We start from the raw sequence: 7,145 nt of genomic DNA, 5'->3' as shown, positions 1-7,145 counted from the left end.
AGTGGTTGAATTATGTTCCCCTCTCTCAAAAGTTCATATTGTTGAAGTCCTAAACATCCACTACCTTATTTGGAAACAGGATCACTGCACAAATAATTAGCTGGGATAATATGGATTCATTGAAGTGGGGCCAAACCGAATATGAAGGGCACCCTTATAGAAATGGGACACAGAGACACCCATAAAAATGAAGACGTGATTGAGGTGATGCCTGTACAAGACAAAGGACAACAAAAATTGCCTACAAACCCTAGCTGGGGAGAGAGCTGGAATACATTGTTTCTGCCAGCCCTCAGAAGGAACCAGCTCTGCTGACACCTTGATTTGGACTTCCAGCCTCAGAACTTCCAGACAATACATTTCTGTTGTTTATGGCACAGAGTTTATCTTATGGCAGCAGGAGCAAACAAACCACAGAGTCCATGTGGAGCTCCCTTTCAGTGACCCAGGATTTAACTTCACATCTAGGTTTTTACATTTTAGCCTTTGAGATTTTCTCAAAGGAGAAAGGAAGGGCCTGGCTCCATCTGGGCCTTGCAAAGCAATGCTAAGGTCCTGCTGGAAAGGAACCAGCAGCATCATGTGGAACTTCCCTGCACATGGTCCTGCATCCCTTTGCATAATCTGAGCTTCAACAGAGGATACGTGATACCAGATGATTCTAATTGATAGTCTGATCCACTGCCTTAATGGAGCACCTTTCCCCATCCTGGAACACACAGGGGAAATCTCCTTGCCTTTCTCCAACTTGGTCCAATGACAAAACCAGATATCCTACCTTTTCCTGGGAAGTCAGTGCCTATATACCATGTCTAGCACCAGTTTTTACATTTGTTAGAGCTCTCTGTTTGTGTGCAACAGAAACACATCTTGAGTGGATTTGTTGAAGAAAATAAGTTTTTTTGAAAGATGCAAGGTCAGTTCGCAGAAAAGAGGGGAGCCAGGGAACTCTGGGGTTCTCAGCGCTGGAAACCCAAGAGACTACCTCCCTAGGCGCCTGTAGTTGTCAGTTCAACCCAGCCACCTTCGGTTCTGATGTGACTGCTCCAGATTCCTGGCAGAGGTAGAGGGTTTTCTACCTGGCTTGGGTCAGATGCCTCACTCTTGTGGATCAAGGGTGGAAGGTTGGTTACTATGCAGAGTAGTTTTTGCTGCAGTTGTAGGTGTAACATGGTGCCTCCAATTTGATTTCATCTCTCAATAAATCTCTCCATTCACTCAACACTTACTGATGTCTGTCATACTAAGTCTTAGGAAGACAACAGAGACCAACTAAATTCCTTGACTTGCATAACTGGCAGGCTTGTGTGTGAGAAAGACCCTAATCAGATTGTAAAATCAGAATCATGCAAATATGTCATAGCCCACTCTGGCTGTTACCAAAAAATGCCAGAAACTGGGCAGTTTATAAACAACAGAAGTTTATCTCTCATGGTTATGGAGGTTGGAAAGTCTAAGATGAAGGTGCTCACAGATTCAGTATCTGGTGAGGACATTCTTCCTGGTTTATAGAGCGCCATCCTCCTGCTGAGCTATCAGAAAGAGGCTGGAGGTCTCTCTGGGACTCCTTTATAAGAACACTAATCCCATTCAAGAGGGTGCTCCTTCATGACCTAATCATCTCCCCAAAGCTCCACTGCCTAATACAGCAGTCCCCAGATTCTTCGGTGCTGGTTTTGTGGAAGAGAATTTTTTCATGGAATGGGGGCTTGATCCAAAGAAGGGTGATCCAAAGAAGTGCAAATCCTAGGTCCCTCACCTGTGAAGTCCACAGTAGGGTTTGTGCTCCTAAGAGACTCTGATGCCCCACTCACCTGGCAAGAGGCGGAGCTCAGATGGTGATGAGAGCAATGGGGAGCCACTGGAAATACAGATGAAGCTTTGCTCCCTCACCACCGCTCATCTCCTGCTCTGTGGCCTGATTCCTAGCAGACCATGGACTGATGGCAGGACATATATGTTGGGCAGCCTGTGCCACACTCAAATTTGCCCCTCTACCCCAGTGCATATTTCGAACCTTCTCCATCACTGCCAGCGAGAGATGCAACTTCCTGCAACCCCACAGCCACAGTCCAGGTGCAGCTCTAAGTCTATGGCAATCTATTTCCCATGGGGCTCTCCTGGCCCATGACTGTGCATTTCACAGGACTTCCCCACCAGTCACACTAGAAGCTAAAAGACAAGGAGGAAGACTTTGAAACTCTAAGGTGAAACAAGTGCCAATTATAATTCTATCCAGTCAAATGGGAAAGACTTCTTAGAAATGAAGTGTCTGAATAATTGCTCATGCAATTACGGAGGCTGAGAAGTCTCAAGATCTATTGCCACTAAGTAGAGACCCAGGAGGGGCAATGTGTAGTTCCACTATAAATCTGAGGGCCTGAGGACGTGGAGAGGCATCATATAAAGTGGAGTCTGAAAACTGGTACTGTCAAGACCTGATAAAAGGCGGAAGTTTCAGTCCTATATGTAGGAGGGGTATCTGCTTTACTCAATCTCCTGATTAAAATGTCAGTCTAATCCATAAACACTCTCAAAGACACATGCTGGGTAATGTTTGGCCAAAGGTGTAGGCACCTCATGGCCCAATCCAGTTGGCACATAAAAATAACATCATAGAGAGGTTCCCAAATATATACTTGCTATATACCTTTCCTCAAGACTGCTGGACAGTCTTCCCCACCAAATGGAGGTCAAGATAATCGGTGCTAGCTGTAGTGTTGATCTCAGTGGCTGAGTCCCAAAATGTCTACATTTCCAATATGGGCTGCCAAAGGCTCTGGTCTACAAACCTACTGAATGGGCCAGTTTTAGTCTGTTGCCTCTTGGTTTGGTTTCCATTCTTCTGTGGTCTCCTCAGTGTTGCAGGAGGCTGGAAGGCTGCAAACTACATTTCCCAGTCTCCCTGGCCCGTTGGCTTCTGGGTATATTCTGTCAACGGGAAGAACTCATGAGATCTCAGAAGTCTGAGATCTGAAGAAATTTCAGAGTGAAGATTCAGGGTGAGACTGAAGACATCTCCTGCTTCTGGCGGCACTTCAGGTTGTGGCTGGTGAGGGTTCCTAAGTTCCTGCTTTGTAATCACATTTCCAACAGTGGCTAAAGCAGCTCCCATCATACAGCTCTTGGAACTGTGCGGCTCTCTCTGGTTATCTGAGTAGCTCTCTTCAATATCACTCTCACTATGTTCCTCAGAAAATAGCGGTACTAATCTATGGTATTCTCATCTTTTTCTTGATGATACTGCAGCACTTTTAATATGTTTGTAGCAATTCTGCTATATTCAGTACTCTGCTTTAATTATCTAAGAATTCTTCTCTTTCCCTGGCTGAAGGTTCCCAGGTTCAGGCAGACCGAGGCTCCATGTGGAATGCACTTCCTCCAATACCACCAGAGCAGGAGAGCAGTGAAATAGAAGTGGCACCCCAGCTCCTACCTCCTATGTGCTTTGGCTTCGAAGTAGCATACGTCAGCTGGGTGTGGTGACACATTCCTGTAATGGAAGCATACTAGGAGGCTGAGGCAGGAGGATTTCAAATATAAGACCAGCCTGGAAAAATTAGCAACTTTAGCAAGACCCTGTCTCAAAATAAAAATTTTTAAAAAGGCTTGGGATGTTGCTCAGTGCAGAGACCTTTGGTTTTACCTCCAGAACTGATGGGGAAAAGAGAGAAGTAACATATGCCACTTCCCTTCATAGCCCATTGGTCAAATTGATCCTTTAACCCTAATTTCAACATGGAAGACGTGGAAATATAAGCAAGCACTTGGAATATTTGATGAGCACTAAGGGCCTCCTATCAGAATGAGCTAATCAAGACAGAACAGATGTATATAAGAAATTGGAATTAGTGCAAGAGAGAGTGTGAGTGAGCCAGGAAAGTCCCAGAGGAGAGTCCCAGGGTGACAGGATAACCTGCCCAACTGGGATCTAGAGGCAGGAGCCTCTGGAAGGATGACCAGAGGGTACGATGTGAGACAGATTTCTGACCAGGCTGACAAATGGGAAGGCAGGTTGAGAAGTGTTTACAAAGTCAAGGAGGGATGTGGGAAGATTTACTGAGTCAAAGAATGATTCAAATAAAAAGAATTTTTAAAAAAGATGAGAAAGCCATGAAGGATATTCACATAGGTATAATTATGAAAACAATAAAAGAATAAACGTGGATTTAACCAAAACTACAATAAACTGTAACCATCAGAGTCAGCACAGACTCCACAGGTTAATGGCAGAGTCCCCATTGTGACTGCCCTTACTTTAGATGCCACACATAAGTTCCAGGGTCCCAGGCCACTTATGACCGATTGGCTACATTTTTTTTTAAAGACAGGGTCTTTGTATATATAGCCCAGGATGACCTAAAATTTGTGGTAATCCTCCTGCCTCAGCATCTCAAGTGCTGGGATTATAGTGCACCACCACACCTGGCTTTAGCTACAAATTTGGAAAGTTCCCATGACATGTTCTGGTTTAAACATTCACTAGATCACCTCACAGAAATAAAGGAAGCACTATTAACATTATAGTTTTATTTTAAAGGATATAAAGCAGGACCAGCCATGGCCCACGAGAAGACCTCTAGGTTGAGACCTAGCAGAAGCCTGAAGGTGTCCTTGTGAAATCGAGATGCACATCCTCCCCACACTTTAGTGTTCATTTTTACCCAGGAAGCTCAGCCCTGAGGTCTTATTGGGGCCTCATTACACGAGCATAATTGATTAAATCATTGGCCATGTGATCTGACTAAATCTCCAGCCCCGCTCCCTGTATGGGTCAAGTTACTATCGCCTAGTGCAGCACCCCAGCCCCAATCATGTGAATGGTTTTGCTGTAGGACCAGCTTATGTCCAGACTTCTAGAGGCCCACAATGAGTCACCTCATTAGCATAAATTTCACAACAAACACACTCCTATCCCGGGGTGGAGGGACCCCCTCCCCATTGCCTGGATGTAGAAGCTCTGTCAGGTACCAAGACAAACACAGGTAAATTCTTTATTATACAACAGCAAGAAAAGAGGGAAAGTATGTGTGTGAATGTGCAGTTTAAAAGAGTTATCTCTGTCAGGTGTAGCGGTGCATGTCTGTAATCCCTTGGAGGCTGAGGCAGGAGGATGGCAAATTTGAGCCCAGCCTAGGCAACTTAGTCACTAAGCCACACTCTGCCTCAAAGTAAAAAGTAAGAAAAGGGCTGGAGACGAAACTCAGTATGAAAGCCCTGGGTTCAATTCCTAGTACTTCAATCAATCAATCAATCTGCATCTTTCAATAGATACTCTCTAAACTATAATCAAGTAATAATATGATAAGCATGTTATTTAAAAATATAACAGCAAATACACAAAAATGGGAGTAAACTGAGGTGAGATAAATTTATCGTTGCTAAAAGCCTTGGATATCCAACTAGGTGTGTCTGTCACCGTGAGCAAAATTAGAGGGACAAGGAAAGGAGAAAAGGGGCAGCTGCAGGGTCCTGTGCTGGTACGGGATGGGAAACATGCAGGGAGGAAAGCCCACTGCTTGCTGCCATTCTGCAAATGTGGGCAGTGAGGGGTGAAGGTGGCAGAGCCTGTAGGGGTGAGGGGGGCAGGCCAAGAGGAAGGGAAAACCGGGTGATTTCCTCCAGTCCAGCAGGACCAGCCAGAACCACCTAGAAGCAGAAGATGAGGGAGTTAGCATCTGGAGGTCTCGGCTGACGTTAGTGGGTGCTGTCCGTGGGGAGCGATGGCGTGGAGGCCAGCTCAGAGAGGGGAAGGAGGAATGGGGCAGCCGAGAAAGAAGGGGAGCTGCATGTTCTGAAGACAGGGAGTCCCAAGGGTGTGTAAATGATGTTGGAAAGAAGCCAGCAGAGAAAGAGGTGAAAGATTCCAGGGGTGAGGCCATCCTAGGAGACGAAGCCAGAGGGACAGCTCTGTCCTGGGGGAGGGGAAGTGCACAGCTGCCCCTTGTCCTTATCTCCCTTGTCCACTCACATGTTCCTGTACTCCTGGCTGCCAGCCTGCTATCTTCACTTCACAGACAGAACGTAGCACCAGACTTGGTCACCTGGCTGCAGGAAGTCCTGTGTCCCCAGATTATCCTGTCTCCAAAGCCAGGTTCTTGCTGCTTCACTCACTCCCCATGCAGGTGACACACCCTCTGCCCTTTGGAGCTGCTGGTGTTGGGGTGAAGCCTCCAGAATACAGGCTTTTCTGGCAAGGGCAGAAGGCCCAGCCCCAACCAAACTCCAGTGTCTGTGGGGATCAGGAGGAATCCAAGTGTGTGGCGGTGCTGTAAGCAGGGACACAGGGCGGTGCCCCCAGGAGGGCTCTGGTGCCCCTCCAGTGGGCATTCCCACTCCACCCCTAGAGGCTCTCTGTCACCAGACCTTTGGGGTTTTCCAGAGAACCTATGCATCAAGATTTTTGTGTTTATTGTCCAGATCGCAGGAGAGGTCTGTGCTTCCTCTCCAGATTGGAAAGCAGTAAGGCAGAGTGGAGGACAGGGAGCTGGTCAGGTCAGCACTTTGTGGGCGGAGACCCCTGACCCAGGCAGGAAACAGCCTGGCATGTGAGGAAGAGAAAGAAGCCACAGAGGACATGGCCCAAGGAGTAGGGGAGAGGAGCCTGGAGGACCCGGAGGGAGGGGAGCGCTGACCACTTGCTCAAGTGGCCAGAGGAAGGGAGCAGGACACACAGGCAAGAGTCATCTCTGCCAGTTCAGAAGGGCGGTCCCAATGGCCCACTGGCTCCATTTGGGTCACAGCTGCTGCTCTAGCTGTTCCAAACTCCCCTCCTGCCTGTCCTGGCCAATCTGGGGGTCCAAAGTGTGGAGAGGTTTGTCCGCAGAACCTGCTGGGGCCTCCTCATTAAGGAGCATCATCTAATTAAGAGCTAATAAGCGCCAATTTGTACCCCTGAGGGGAGGGGCACCCCAGGCCAAGCCTGTGTCCTCCAGGGGGTGGCATTGCCTGCCTGGAGCCCCTTTTCGCCGCACCCATGCAGCGACAGTCGCCAACCGTGGCGCGCGGACACGCGCACCGGGGATGCTCTGCAGCGCGCGCCGCTCGGCACCGGCCGGCCCGGGACGCACACAGGGCCGCGCATCCGGTCCCCGGTGAGTGGCCGGGCCGGGAAGGGTTAAGCCCACCGAGCTGGAGGAGGCCTA

Source organism: Chinchilla lanigera, unplaced genomic scaffold (assembly GCF_000276665.1).
Source record: "Chinchilla lanigera isolate Chin_1 unplaced genomic scaffold, ChiLan1.0 scaffold00059, whole genome shotgun sequence".
NCBI lineage: Eukaryota > Metazoa > Chordata > Mammalia > Rodentia > Chinchillidae > Chinchilla > Chinchilla lanigera.
The sequence above is the reverse complement of the archived record's forward strand: the minus strand, read 5'-3'. Positions refer to the sequence as shown.